We start from the raw sequence: 15,401 nt of genomic DNA, 5'->3' as shown, positions 1-15,401 counted from the left end.
CTGCATCCAAAGTAAGACTGATGTGGAATTTTAAAATGGAGATGACGTCAGTGAAGCCATTCTACTTTTCCATTAAACTCAGCATCCGTCCTTTTAAACACAGCAGCCAGTAGGGCTGAATGTGAGCCTACCAACTCTATTCCAGCAATTCTGTGTCTCACACCGTGTTTTAATGTAGTTATAAACACATATGCCTCCATCTTCACTGACTAGTTTGTCAGATAAACATCTGTCATGTGTGATTGAGCAGAACAGCTCTTTCAGATGCTTCGTCATCATGTTTGCACCTTTAGATGTCTGGTTGATTTGTAATGTAATGGCTGTTTTGTGTGTGTGTGTGTGTGTGTGTGTGTGTGTGTGCAGTCTGGTGACTCAGATGCATTAGCTGCTCTCAGTCACACCACTTGCCTCTCAGTGGGTGAAACGACACTCTCAGATTATTTACCAGGTATTGCACTCTAAAGAGTCACAGTGCCACACTACCAACACTGGTGGGTGTTATTAATAATATAATAAACGACTGCGCTAAGCGTTTGTTCACATCAGTGTTTTTAAGAAGCATTTTTCAAGAGCCGAACTTGAAAAGTAACGGCAGGTCCTCAAATGGATTCTGACAGTCACCATTTCCAGTGATTTTATGAAAGAGTGGGTGGCACTTGACCGAGAGCTTTACTGTGACACAAATGCAGAGCTAAAATGCTTCATTTGGTGATGAAAACTGAAGAACTTCATCTTGAGATTGAGTGAGCATGAGCGTTGGTTATTGGGAGATGCTAGTGGAGAGATTGTTTTTAGTGGAAACCTGGCACTGGCTGAAATGAGTAATTTGACAGATACAACATCCGGATGGGAGGGAGAAGAGAGCCGAGCTGTTGTCTTATGTAAGATGAAGCTAATCCTTAGTGATTGGGATTATATAAAGTCTACATTCAAATAGCATTTTATTCTCTCTCTTTCTCTCGTAGCCGCTTCTGCTATTACTCTCTGTCTCCTTCTTTGCCCTTCTCGTTTGTACTCCTGCGTAAAAACATGCATTATCGCCAGGAGACGTTCCTTGTTAGTAAGATATAACAGATGTTACATTTGAATGTTTCTCCCTTTATTTGCAAAAATGCCCATTCACCCACAATGTTGTACAAGGTACATACTGTATATATTTCAGGTCAATCATTTGTAGAATTTGAGAATCTTGGACATATTTAAATAATTAAAACAAATGATGACTAACCAAAGTTTAAAGTAAATATATTTATGATGATTTTTTAAATGTTTGTTTTGAAGTGTCATGTACCATCATTTAATCGTGATTAATCACAGAAAACTGTGCGACTAATTAGTTAAAACATTTTCAGCGATTCACAGCCCTAGTATAAAATCATGACCATCATGAGATGAAGACTCCTGTCATATCAGTCACCTTATAAAAGCTGTTTTATTTTATTCTACTTGGTAAGGGTCCCCTTAGGGATGTACATTTTCAGACATTTTCATAATCTATCATCGTGGAAATTAACAATCAGTTAATCGATTATTTGATAACGTTAATATCGCAAAACGCACGTGGAGGACTCCAAATGATATGTGCATGTAGCCCACTGTTTAAATATAATTTAAATTAATACACTTAAGAAATGCAAGTGTTGGCATTTTCCTCTTAAAATATTGTTAGTTCAGTGGTTTTTAAAAAAAACTTTTAGGCTGTTTTTGTACAAATTTGTAAATTGTTTAATTATTGTTAATGAATTACTGTTTTTTTTTTTAATTTTTTTTTTTTATCCCCTTTTCTCCCAAATTGTAATGCCCAATTCCCACTACTTAGTAGGTCCTCGTGGTGTCGCGGTTACTCACCTCAATCCGGGTGGCGGAGGACAAGTCTCAGTTGCCTCCGCGTATGAGACCGTCAATCCACGCATCTTATCATGTGGCTCGTTGTGCATGACACCGCGGAGACTCACAGCTATTCTCTGCGATCCACGCACAATTTACCATGCGCCCCATTGAGAGCGAGAACCACTCATCGCGACCACGAGGAGGTTACCCCATGTGACTCTACCCTTCCTAGCAATCGGGCCAATTTGGTTGCTTAGGAGACCTGGCTGGAGTCACTCAGCACACCCTGGATTCTAACTCGCGATTCCAGGGGTGGTAGTCAGCGTCAATACTCGCTGAGCTACCCAGGCTCCCAATGAATTACTGTTAACAATAACTTGTATACAAGATATATAACTTGAGTTCATTAAAACTTCATGTTGTGGATCCTTGTATATTTCGGACCTTTAGACTTATTTTTTTAATTTGAAATGAAAGGAATATTCCGGGTTCAATACAAGTTAAGCTCAATCGACAGCATTTGTGGCATAATGTTGATTACCACAAAAATTAATTTTGACTCGTCCCTCCTTTTCTAAAAAAAAAGCAAAAATCTGGGTTACAGTGAAGTACTTACAATGGAAATGAATGGGGACAATTTTTTAACGTTAAAATACTGACTTTTTCAAAAGGATAGACACAAAGCATAAAGGATATGCATGTAAACATGATTTTAGAGTGATAAAATCAATTACAAATCTTTTCTGTGTAAAGTTATAGCCAATTTTACAACTTTGTTACCATGGCAATGTAATGTCAACAAACCCCAAAAAATTACTAAAAATTACGATTTAAAAAACTTTACAGCTCTAATAATACACAAGTTTTAACAGAAGAATTAATGCAAGTGCTTTTATAAAATTATAAGCTTCACATTTTTGTTTAAACCCTAGAGTTCCCTCTAGTGGCTGATGACTGTGTAGACAGCCTCATCAATGTCAGCTGGCATGATTACTGAACGCATTAGTCATGAAATTAATTAATCAACGAACCATAAGGTTAATCGATCATATTATTAATGACAATTAATCGATTATCAATTATTCATTAACATCCCTAGGTCCCCTCATGGGGGCGGCCATGTTAGAATCACATGACCAGTCAAATACTACTAGCTTATATGCCCTTCATGTGAAGTCGGAAATATCGTTTACGAGTTTTAACGAGTAGGGAACTCTGAATTCTAGATGATACAAGAGTTTCAGAGTTGGGACTTTGGGAGAGGCGTGTCGACAGGAAAGATGATGGGAAGCAATGATTTTACAAAATTATTTCAACTTCTGTAATTTATTTTAATCTGGTATAATAAGATCCGAGAAGGGAAAACTGTTAAAATGGTGCCGGTGTGTGTGGTGTGCCGTCTGCTGTCCTCCCTGGTTTTGGCACTTCTTATGTCTCTTTTAAACAGTTATTCTCTTTTGGTTTATGATCGTCAAACATTACTTGACATCCGAAGCACTTTTGTGGATTTATCTAAGCCTGATCTGAGAGGACCGCGCTTTTGCCCTCCCAACTTCTTAACAAACATTCCGGATTACCTGTGCCGGTGGCCCCTTGTTGTTCCTCGGAGGAAATGGCGTAGGTGACGCGGTAAGCGGGGAGGTACTGCCGTCAGACTGAAATCTGGCTTGGTCTCGGGACCTTGCTGTCCCGCTCGAACTTTCCGGCGCCTAAGCTGGACTGTGGCTGTCGTGTTGTCTGGCACTCACTGGAGGTTCCTCACCGGTGGATTCGTCCTATCCTCCCTGGATCTCCTATTGAGCCCCCTCGGTGCATCTCCCCCCAGTTTCGTCGAGGTGGAGTGATTCATCATAATCTTCGCCCTTTGAGCCTGCCAGTGATTCGTTGCCGCTCAGGTTGGCATTGATCAGCGAACGGTTGCTGGTAAATAAGACCTTTATATTGAATGATTTCTTCACCTCATGCAGCTTGGACCTTTCATTTGTGACTGAGACCTGGATAAAAGTGGGAGATTTAAATCCCTACTCTGAACTGGTACCCTCGGACTGCAAATTTCTTAACTCCCCCCAGATAATGGTCTTGGTGGTGGATTAGCAGTTATTTTTTAAAATTCCCTTCACTGCCATTCTCTTCCCACTGATACCTACCGCAGCTTTGAAGTTCAGTTGATGCAAATTGACCTGGTTAAACCTGTGGTTTTCACAGTGGTGGTTTTCACCCTCCTCAATCAAACAAATTTGCAGAATTTGTGGGAGGTATTGTCACAAATTCTGATTGTATTTTAATGCTGGGAGATTTTAATATACACATGTGCTGTGCCTCCAATCCTTTAACTAAGGAGTTCTTAAATCTTATGGACATTTTTGATTTTGTGCACTGGGTAAAGAGCCCCACACACATACAGGGACATATTTTAGACTTGGTTTTATCACATGGCATACCTGTCTCCGATACTGAGATCTTCGACCACTTTTCAGACCTTAAACCAGTTTTATTCACCATGTTCCTCCCTGAACTAAACAATAGACTACATCTATGGCTTATTGGACCCGTTCCTTCTCCTCTCATTCCTGTGAAGACTTCTTTGCAGCATACAAAGAGGCTTGTAAACCCCTAGCTCTGGAGACTTCTTTACCTAACTTGGATGCTGATGAACATCTTAGCATGTTTAATACTGTCTGCTCAAATGCTTTAAACTTAACTGCTCCTCTAAAGGCTAAAAGACCCAAATCCAAACCGGAGCCCTGGTTCAACAACACAACTCGTTCTCTTAGACTGGTCTGCAGAAGAGCAGAACGCAAATGGAAAAATGACAAACTGCAGGTGTCTTATGAAATACTAAGGGACACTCTCTCTGCTTTTCAGAAAGCAGTTAAGGCTACTAAGTCCAAATATCTCTCTGAAATCATTTAAAAAAATTGTCACAGACCTAAAGTGCTTTATTCCACCATTGACTCTGTTTTTAATCCTTCTGATAATGTGTTTTCAGAGACATTTGTCTCTCTGTGTGAAAGTTTTTGATAAGATTACTTTTATGAGATTCCAGAACTTACCTTCTGATTATGACTGGTCTGAGATGCCAAGTTACACAACAACATGGAGTGAGTTTGAACCCATATATCTCCAGACCCGCAAAGAAATAATTGAACACTTAAAGCACTCACTCTGCCCCCAAGATGTTATTCCCCCACGCTTTCTCAAACAAATTGCAGACACGGCTGGGCTCGAATTTGTGTCTATTTTAGTCCTGGGACTGTCCCTGACTGCCTAAAACTGGCCACTGTGACACCACACCTCAAAAAACCTAATCTTGATCCGGCTACCTTAGGCAATTTTAGACCCATTTCTAATCTGCCTTTTATTGCGAAAGTTTGGAGAAAGTGGTGCCTACCCAACTTCAGTCATTTCTAAGCACAAATTCCATGAATGAAATTTTCGAGTATGGCTTTAAATCTCTCCACAGTACTGAGACCGCCCTTCTAAGAGTCCCTAATGATATCCTATTAGCAACAGACTCTGGGGATGCCATGGCTTTAGTTCTCTTAGATTTCACTTCAGCTTTTGATATGGTCGATCACATCATTTTCATGTCCCGGCTGGAGCACTGTGCTGGTATTCAGGGCACAATTCTTAAAGTGTTTCGGTCCTATCTAACTAATAGAAGGTTCTCCATCAGTCTTGGTCATACTCTACTGCACATCTCTTATGTGGTGTGCCACAGGGCTCGATTCTTGCCCCCTTTCTATGTTCTCTATACATGCTTCCTATGGGATCCATTTTTAACAAATAAGGAGTTTCCTTTCACTGTTATGCTGACGACACACAAATCTATTTACCACTGAAGCAAAATGATATATATGCCCTAGAGCCGCTATATGCCTGTTTAAAGGAGCTAAAATGATGGCGAACTCTATTTATTTTAAATCTGAATGAGAATAAAGCAGAAGTTATTCTGTTTGGAGCCAACGACAGCAATAATGTGTCTTATATCGAATTAGGCTGTCTCTCTCCTTTTACCACATCCTGTGCAAAGAATTTAGGCTTCTTGTTTGATAGCAGCCTGAAGTTTGATTAACAAATGAATGCTGTGGTTAGATCAGGGTTTTTCCACTTGCGACTTCTCTCTAAAGTTAAACCTTTTCTTTCTGAGAAAAACCACCAAACAGTAATGCTTTTATCACGTCACACTTGGATTACTGCAACTCCCCCTATTTTGGTGTGAATCAAGCTTCTATTTGTCATCTACAAATGGTCCAAAATTCTGCTGCCAGATTTCTGTAGGGCAGGCATAAATATGATCACATTACTACTATCTTAATGTCACTACAATGGCTGCTGGTCTGATTTATAATTGATTTTAAAATTCTTCTTTTTATCTATTAATCATTGAACAACAAAGTGCCAATATATCTCGCTGATTTACTGCGCCCGCACATTCCACCTCGATCGCTTAGATCTGGGGACCAGGGACTTCTATCTGTTCCCAGATCTAGATTGAAGCAAAGAAGCGTTCGAGCATTTGCCATAGCTGGCCCAAAGCTCTGGAACAGCCTGCCTGTATACATCAGAACTGCTCCATCTCTTTCTGTTTTTAAAACTAGTTTTAAAACATATTTCTTCTCACTGGCTTTTAATTCACAGTGAATCCATGTTGGATATGCTAAATCTTTGAGGTATTCCTGTTTTTGCTGTGTTCACTTATATATTTCTGTTTTATTGACCCTGTATATCTATTGTATAGCACTTTGTTCAACCTGGTTGTTTTTAAATGTGCTTTATAAATAAACTTTAAATTAACTTGACTGTTATATATGAGAGTCAACTAATGGCTCACCCTTTACGGTTTGTTTTAAGAAAATTAATTAATAATATGTTTGATAAGATGCATAATTAAATCATATATGTCGTTTATAAGTGATGCAGGTTTATTCAGTAATGTTTATTCACGGTACAACAGAAAAAGAGCTTTTGCCGTCGTTCATTGCGTGTTTGTTTAAATTTGGCTTCTGCCGTATTTTGTTTCCCACTTGAAGGCATGACATTTTGTAGTGCACTTGAAGGCAGCATTAATCTCAGTAACTAAGCAGTTATTGGACACTTTCACTCTTGAGCCCCTTTCACACAGGGATCCCAGGATGAATCCCGGTAAATTCATCCCGGGATCTGTTCTGGGACTGCGAGATTTTGCTCATTCACACTGCCCGAGCTTTCCCATAATCTGTGCTCGCATTCACACATATCCTGGAAAAAAATCCCAAGACAAAAGTGACATCATAATGTGACGTCTTAAGTTTACTTATAACGTACCTTACCACAAAAAACACTAACTGTTAATTTCATCATCTGTGCTGATGGTCCTGTTGTGAGATTTGCATGATAGCCAATTTTATCGATTTTATTCAGTTAAGACTACTTTTATAAATAGCTAATAAGATCAATTTTATATTGTTCTATGTTGATTGTTTTTGGCCAATAAAGGACAATAAAGATTAAAAGTGAACGCCGTCAAAAATTATACAGTATATAGGCTAGATTAACATGTCACGGTGTATTGCAATATTATTAATATTAATTAAGAGAAAAAATAACATAAAAAAACAAATAATTTTCAAACTGCGATGGAACAGTTAAGATGTGTATTTGATTCAGTATTTGCTGAATAAAAAAAAAAAAAAAAAAACAGAAATTTGAGACCTCTGTATCGTTATGTTCTTGCCTTTTTAGGGTTAAGAAAATCAATGTATGAACAAACAGTTGGCCTGTCATAATGTTGCAAGCGCTGCGGCGAGTTAAAGCTGTTGAGCTATTACAAATTTTTCTAAATGTACTGTATATGGTTGTGTATCTTATGAAAAGGGGTCTATAATTTATAAGCCTAAACTTGATGTATTTACAATTATATTCATTGCAAATTCATTGGGATGATGCTCATGTCTCAACTCAAGGTCTCTGCATGAGACGGATCTTTTTTCGACACAGTTTGGGTTACCATCATCAACATTTTACTTATCCAAAGTATTCATGCATCGTGGACTTCAACTGCACCATACCTCTGCGACATTGGGTGTGCAGTGCTTTGAATGACAGAGGAGTTTGATCGTGGCAGGTTTGTGATGCTGTAATTGTAGTCGATTGTTTCTTTGAACAGATATTTACAATGAAAACAGTAATTCCTTTACATGGATTTGGGGGGGGGGTGTCTGAAAAAAAAACCGGACTGACTTTAAAAACTGACTTTATATTCACACAATGGCACAAATGAGAAAATGGCAATGTATGACTGCTGTTTAAATGTGCAAATAGCATCTGCCTTAAATTAATCCTGGCTGACAGTGAATAGTGAATTCCTACAATGGCATCTGCAACTGAAAACTACTGATTTTGAATGATGCTGCATCCACACCACTAGGTGTCACTGTAAGTCCAAGATGAGTAGATGACACAAACAAAATTTAATGCAGAAAAGAAAAACAAATACAAAAATGTTTTGCTGTTTTGTAGTTTTAATGTTTTCTGTGGCTTTTGTACATGGTTAGACAGAGTCCCTTTGGTTTTTATTAATCGCTTTGGAGATTTAAACCCTGTTATCCTGCTGCTAACACACACTCTCCATGATCTCTTTATGTGATCTCTCGCTCTCTCCCTCCCTTAAGTGCATAACCGTTATTTTCATCTCTCGCACAGTAGGGGCCAATAGCCCCCTCATTACACCTGGTAGGGACACATCAACATGCTTTTTACATGCAGAGATTAACATGCAGAGATTGGGCATAAGCAATGAACTGAACTGCTTTTGCCAGTCCACTTCATGAGCACTGGTTCCCATCACTTTATCTTCCTTCCTGTCTTCTCCACTCCATTTTTCCCCAGTTTTCCCTCCTCAGTATGTGTTTGTTGTTCTGTGTAACCCAATACTGCTCTACTAACCCAATTTGGCATAATCTCTGTGCTGTACTGTAATGCACAGTGGGAATGTTTGTGTAAGTGCTGTCTGGATCTCTGTGGGAGTGTGTCTCTGTGTGTGTGTGTGTGTGTGTGCGCGCGCATGCGCGTGTGTGTGCGTCTGTTACGTAAATGCGATCATCATCTCTTTTAAGCCTGTCAGCCATTGCCAGAAATAGACTGATGGAAAAATACAAACGAAAGAGTGGTGTGAAGGAGGTGAAAGAGGGAAATGGACTGGGAGATGATTAGATATGATTTGAAACCCTACTTGCCATTTCACTGACTGATGCTCGGTGATCTCCATTTCTTCTGGTCCGCTCTCGACAGCTTCTGCTTTTTACACAGCATCGATGGCTTCAATTTGACACTGATTGTTTCTGTCTTAAATTCAGGGAAAGTGAGCATAAAAAAAGACCACAACAGCTGCTGCCTGGATTTGGACAACAGGGGTTGTCTTGCTGATAATTAAACTCATTTTATTCCTCATTTTGGTTTAGTTATGTAATGTAGACATTAATAGAGGATAGTTAATGTTTGTGATGTTTATTGAGTTTATTATTATGTAGGAATGAATACATGCCATATGACATGTGACATAAATGGGGCTTTGTATCCATTTAATTTAACCCACATGTTCAGCAGTGTCACTCTGCAAAAGAACTTCAAAACCACAGAATCTCTTCACCCAAAATAGTGCTGCAGAAATGCAGAAGTTATGAGGTGTCACATTTCTTTGGTATTTCTTTTGTTTTGATGTATTCTACAGTAATATGCCACGAGAGGCCATATGTTACAGTGATTTTACCATAGGTAAGGGGTGTTCTTAGGCCATGTCCACACTAATATGTTTTTGGATGAAAACGCATTGGTTTTCGCTGTGTTTACAACTCTTATCCACACTGCATTCGCGTAAAAGCTTTCTAAAAAAAATATTTCACACACTTCGGAAAACTAAATTTTTAAAGGCGCACCATGCACTCAGTAATTCTTTTCCCCATTAAAAAGTTTTACTCCTAAAGAAATTAATTGTAATTTTGAAACATATGTATAAAATCATGACCACTCACTCAAATGAGATGAGGACTCTAGTATCAGTAACCATAAAAGCTGTTTTATTCTACATGGGGGCTGCCATTTTAAAATCACATGACCAGCTGAATACTACTTGCTTAATCTCAGTAACCGTCTTGTTATTGGACACTTTCACACTTGGATTAAATTAATCATGGCTGATTGTGAATAGTGAATGAATTTCTACAATGGCATCTGTAACTGAAAACTATTGATTTTGAATTATGCTTCATCCAAACCACTAGGTGTCACTGTAAGTCCAAGATGACAGAAAACAAAAAGTTACTGAGTGCACCTTTAACCAAAAACATATTAGTGTGGATGTGGCCATAGCCACGATGTGAAGTGTGGGTAACCCCCTTAACGATGGTAAAATCTCTGTAAAATGTGACCTTGAGAGTCATATTGCTTTTATATAAAAAAAAAAAACACCAATGTTAAATAAAAAGCTATAATTATATATTAATAATTCCAATAAAAATTCCAAATAATATAGTTCATTATTCTAACTGGTCTATTTACTGTTGCCACTTGCAGATGCCCCCCACAAAATCCACTCCTGTAGCACCCCTAACACATTTTTGTTACAACGTGCAGCAGATTAGCCTATTCATAAAGATGGGAAACATTTTCCCTGTATTTTAGCAATCATGTCTTGTGTAGGCTACCGTATTTTTCTGTTGACTGTTTAGAATCAGAACAATGCTTGATTCACAAATGAATCTCTCTATTGATTCGTTTGACCTAAGAATAGGTCAAACGTGTTAGCAAAACAGTCTGAACTGGTTCGCGATTCTGTCCGCGAATCATTTGGACAGCTCACGCGCTGAATAACAGTTTCTCCCTCACTTCAACATTGGAAAAATCAGAACAGCAAAAAGAGTGCTTGATGAAGTGGATGTTTACATACAATCAATTTTGTTATTAACATTTTTATTGATTCATAAATTAACAAAAAAAACAACAACATATATATATTGAATCAATCACTTTAAACATTAAACCCCCACTATATCCCCTCCCCCTACAAACTCCCACCCCACCCTGACCCCCCCACGAACACCCCTGTGGTCAATAGAATATAGACACACACACACACACACACAAAAAATAAAAATAAAAACTCTAAATTACTCCCTCCACCACCCCTCCTCAAGATTCCTCCAAAAATGCTAAGTAATTGCCCCATTTCTTATTGTAATCCTTAACTCCCATCCTTATGCTCGACCCCTCCTCGAAGGCAGCCACCCTCCCCATCTCCGCGTACCACTCCAGGAACGAGGGTGCTCCATCCGACTTCCAACTCCTGAAAATAACCTGCCTACCAATCATCACACTGGTCAAAACCCAGTCCTTCATGTACTTATCCTCCAAATCCATGACCTCCCTATCTCCCAAAATACAGATTCTGGGGCAGAACGAGACCTGAGTGCCCAACACATCACACACAAAACTTTGCACCTTCAGCCAAAATTCTTGGATCTTACGACACCCCCAAAAAACATGGGTGGTGTCTCCATCTTCAGAATGGCATCGCCAGCAGATGGGTGTGTCCTTAAGACCAAGCCTATACAATCTAGAGGGGGTCCAATAAAATCGATGTAAAATCTTAAATTGCATAAGGGGAACCCTTGCATCTCTAGATGCAGACTTGACATTTTTTGGAATCCTAGCCCACACTCCCTCCTCCAATAACAACTTTAAATCTTCCTCCCATAATCTTTTGAGAGAATTTAAAGCTCCATCCCCCAGACTCTGAATTAGCAGGGAGTAATACACTGATGCTCCACTCCCAGAGTATCTGCCGCTCTAGGGGGGTGTGTGCTACTCCCAAAAACAGTGCAGAGCAGGTGGCGCAACTGTAAATACTTATAAAATTGAGATCTGATGTTGTCCCAAATGTTGAATCAAATTTTCAAAAGATCTCAATACTCCACTCTCAAATAGGTCACCAAGTGTATTAACCCCCCTCACAATCCAATCTGACCAACAGAAAGGGGATTTATTAATACATAGTTTAGGGTTCAGCCATATGCTCGATGCTACGTTTAAATAAATATCCGAGTTAAACACTCTGGACACCTTGTCCATATCGAGTGTAAATGCGAGATAACGGGGTGTGACTTAACTTCTCCAATTAGTTTGTTAGAAGGGCTTTGCAGTGCGAGATGGTGTCAAGAACTTCCTTTTCAATACAAAACCAGGGAGGGGCTCTCTCAGGTGGAAGTGATCAATGAGCCAAATGTCTGAGACCGAATGCATAGTAATAAAACAAAATCTTAGGTAGGCCTAGCCCACCTTGTCAATCGGCCTATGTAACCTGGGACGCTTTCCATTCCAAATGAAGGACTTCGCTATGCTATCAAATTGCTTGAAATAAGAGAGGGGGAGATCTACAGGGAGAGATTGTAGTAGGTAGTTGAATTTTGGAATACAGTTCATTTTAATAACATTAACCTTCCCAATCATCGATAAATGTAATGAAGCCCACCTACCACATCGCTCAAAAAACTTTAATAAAAAGGATCAAAATTAACTCTAACTAAATCACATAAATTTGCTGGGAATAAAATACCCAAATACTTAATGCCTTGTTTGGGCCATTGAAAGGCACCCGGTTGAAAAGCCGTTACTGGGCAGTACACAGTCAGAGCTAAAGCTTTGGATTTAGACCAATTAACTCTGTATCCCGAAAATTTTGAAAAGGAATTGATAATTCTGTGGAGGCTAGGCATAGATCTAGAGGGGTCGGAAAACAAAATATCATCTGCATAAAGCAGAAGCTTATGCGCCACACCTCCCGCCGTCACCCCTGGAAAATCATCCTCCTTTCTTATCGCAGCTGCTAAAGGTTCCAGGGCAAGACAGAACAATTATGGGGAAAGAGGGCAACCCTGCTGAGTGCCTCTATTCAGAGTAAAATAATCTGAAATTAATCCATTTGTTTGTACCGCCGCTACAGGGTATCTATAAAGTAACTTAATCCATCCAATAAAAGTATTTCCAAACCCATATATTTCCAAAATCTTAAAAATATAATCCCATTCTACCATATCAAACGCCTTTTCGGCGTCAAGTGAGATGGCAGCGACCGGAGTCTGATTATTCGCCACTGACCACATGATAGTAATGAGATGCCTAATGTTGTCAGAAGAGCTGCGGCCCCGAATAATCCCCACCTGATCTATATGTATAAGAGATGTCATAACTTTACTTAATCGGTTAGCCAGAATTTTTGCCAACATTTTTACATCTAGCTGGATCAGGGAAATTGGACGGTAACTTTTACACTCGCTTGGATCTTTGTCCTTTTTAAGAATCAGACTGATCCGGGCTTGTGTCATGGTTGGCGAAAGCTTTCCATTCTTTAATGATTCTGAATAAACTTCTAACAAAAGTGGAGCCAGTTCTGTAGCATAAGATCTAAAAAAATTCAGCGGCAAAGCCATCTGGCCCCGGAGTCTTGCCAGTAGGCAGGGCCTTAATTACCTCATCAAGCTCCTCCAAGGTTGTCTCAGAATCAAGAGAATTTTTTTGCTCAGTCGTCAGTTTAGGGAGTTCTAATGGTTCCACAAAATTTCTAATATCTTCATCAGTAGATGAAGACGTGGAACTATAAAGATCAAGATAGAATTCTTTAAAAGCATCATTAATATCAATGGCTGAGGAAATATTTCACCACCTGCAGATTTCACTGAGGGAATGGTAGAAAAAGACTCTCTCTGCTTTATATATCTAGCCAAAAGTTTCCTGGTTTGTCACCCGACTCAAAACATGACTGTCTTGCCTTGAATAACCAAAACTCCACTTTCTGCAACAAAATAGTATTATATCTGTTCTCTGAGGCCATCAGACGACATTTGGCGCTTCAGCTCTGCCTCTGCACTTTTAATATTCCCTTCCAACTCCACGAGTTCTTGTGCTTTGGATGTTTTGATGAATGAGGCATACTGTATGATCCGACCTCTAAGAACCGCCTTAAGTGCCTCCCAAGCCACGCTCACAGAGGATACTGAGGACCAGTTGGTCTCCATATAAACATTGATTTCAGTCTTTAACATTTGTTGGAAATCAGGATTTTGCAAAAGGGATACATTAAGGCGCCAACTATATGATTTCTTTTTCTTCGTATGTGGCAACACCTCTAAACTCACCAGGGCGTGATCTGAGACCAAGATATTTCCAACTGAGCAGTCAACAACAGATGAAATGAGGGACTTGGATATATATTTAAAAAAAATCTATTCTAGAATAAATCTTATGGACTGATGAAAAAAATGTATAGTCCCTACCAGATGGGTTCAAAAGTCTCCAGATACCTGCAAGACCAAGATTTTTACACATCCTGTGAAGCATCAATGTTGCTCTAGGGGGCTTACACAATTTTGCTTCACTATGATCAAGGACTGAATCCATCAACAGATTAAAGTCTCCTCCCAATATTATATCATGAGGGGTGCCAGCGGCTAGCAACATCCGTTCAAGATCTATAAAAAAGCCCTGATCATCAGCGTTAGGTGCGAAATATTAGCCAAAATCAACCTTTGCCCCTGAATTTCTCCTAAAACAATAATGATTCTCCCTAATTTATCTTTAATCTGTTTGAGACATTTGAATTGTAGATGCTTACTTATCAGTGTAATGACTCCCCTGCTCTTACTCGAACCAGCACTAAAGAAAACATGTCCACCCCATATCTTCCCAAATGTTTCCGCTTCCTGCGGGGAAAGATGTGTTTCTTGAAGAAACACTATATCATATTTTTTACGCTTAAGAAAAGAAATAACCTTCCTTCTTTTTATGGGGTTCCCCAACCCATTCTCATTCCATGTGGAGAGAGATAATCCATTCATATTAACAATTGACATATTGATATAATAGAAAAAATCAATTGTGTGTCAAAACAAGATTATAAAGACCACATTCGAGCAACAATAAAACCTTGAACTTCCCCCCCGAACAAAACAAACAGAAAAAAAGAAAAACGTACGCATTAACCCCACGCACGACAGCGCCAACCGGCATCAATCCCCCTAAACTCAAAAGGTCCATGTACGCATGCGAGAGTCCCCGCAACAACTTTGCCATCGTACGGTGCTTCTGCACAAATTTTGTGAGGCAAAATTACATAACAGAATTTACTTTGTAAAACAGACCCCAGCCAAAAGGCAGAATAAACACAAAGAACATGTAGATTCATTCACAGAACTGTCTTGAAAGTGTGTTCCTCCACAAAACAACTTCCAGCTGATATAAAGCCTTGAAGTTTCCTCGGACAGACTAACAATTGTTCAGTGAGCCGGCTGTTATGAGTGCAGCAGATGACGTAATCATTGTAATGTCCCTAAAAAAATACTCCACAAAAACAAACTACAGCCGCTAGGTGGAACCAGCACGAAAAGAAACCAAACAGGCATCCCAGTTCCACGGATGATCAAGAGCCAATCTCACTTGGAGGGCGCATAAAAAAGTACATCATGACTTACTCAGCCCGTCAACTTTATAAAAGACGTCCATTATGTGAGCATGTAGATATTTTTTGGTTATCCATAGTG

At 39.3% G+C, this 15,401-nt stretch overlaps 1 protein-coding gene across 2 annotated transcripts in view; it reads left to right on the top strand.

The window, feature by feature from the left end:
* LOC127412744 (nuclear receptor ROR-alpha B-like) overlaps positions 1 to 15,401 on the top strand; it is a 70,087-nt gene that overhangs the window by 13,053 nt on the left and 41,633 nt on the right. The gene's annotated exons all lie outside the window — the stretch shown is intronic.

This window comes from Myxocyprinus asiaticus, chromosome 1 (assembly GCF_019703515.2).
Source record: "Myxocyprinus asiaticus isolate MX2 ecotype Aquarium Trade chromosome 1, UBuf_Myxa_2, whole genome shotgun sequence".
Taxonomy (NCBI): Eukaryota; Metazoa; Chordata; class Actinopteri; order Cypriniformes; family Catostomidae; genus Myxocyprinus; species Myxocyprinus asiaticus.
Note: the sequence above shows the minus strand (reverse complement) of the source record. Positions and strands in the feature narration are given on the sequence as shown.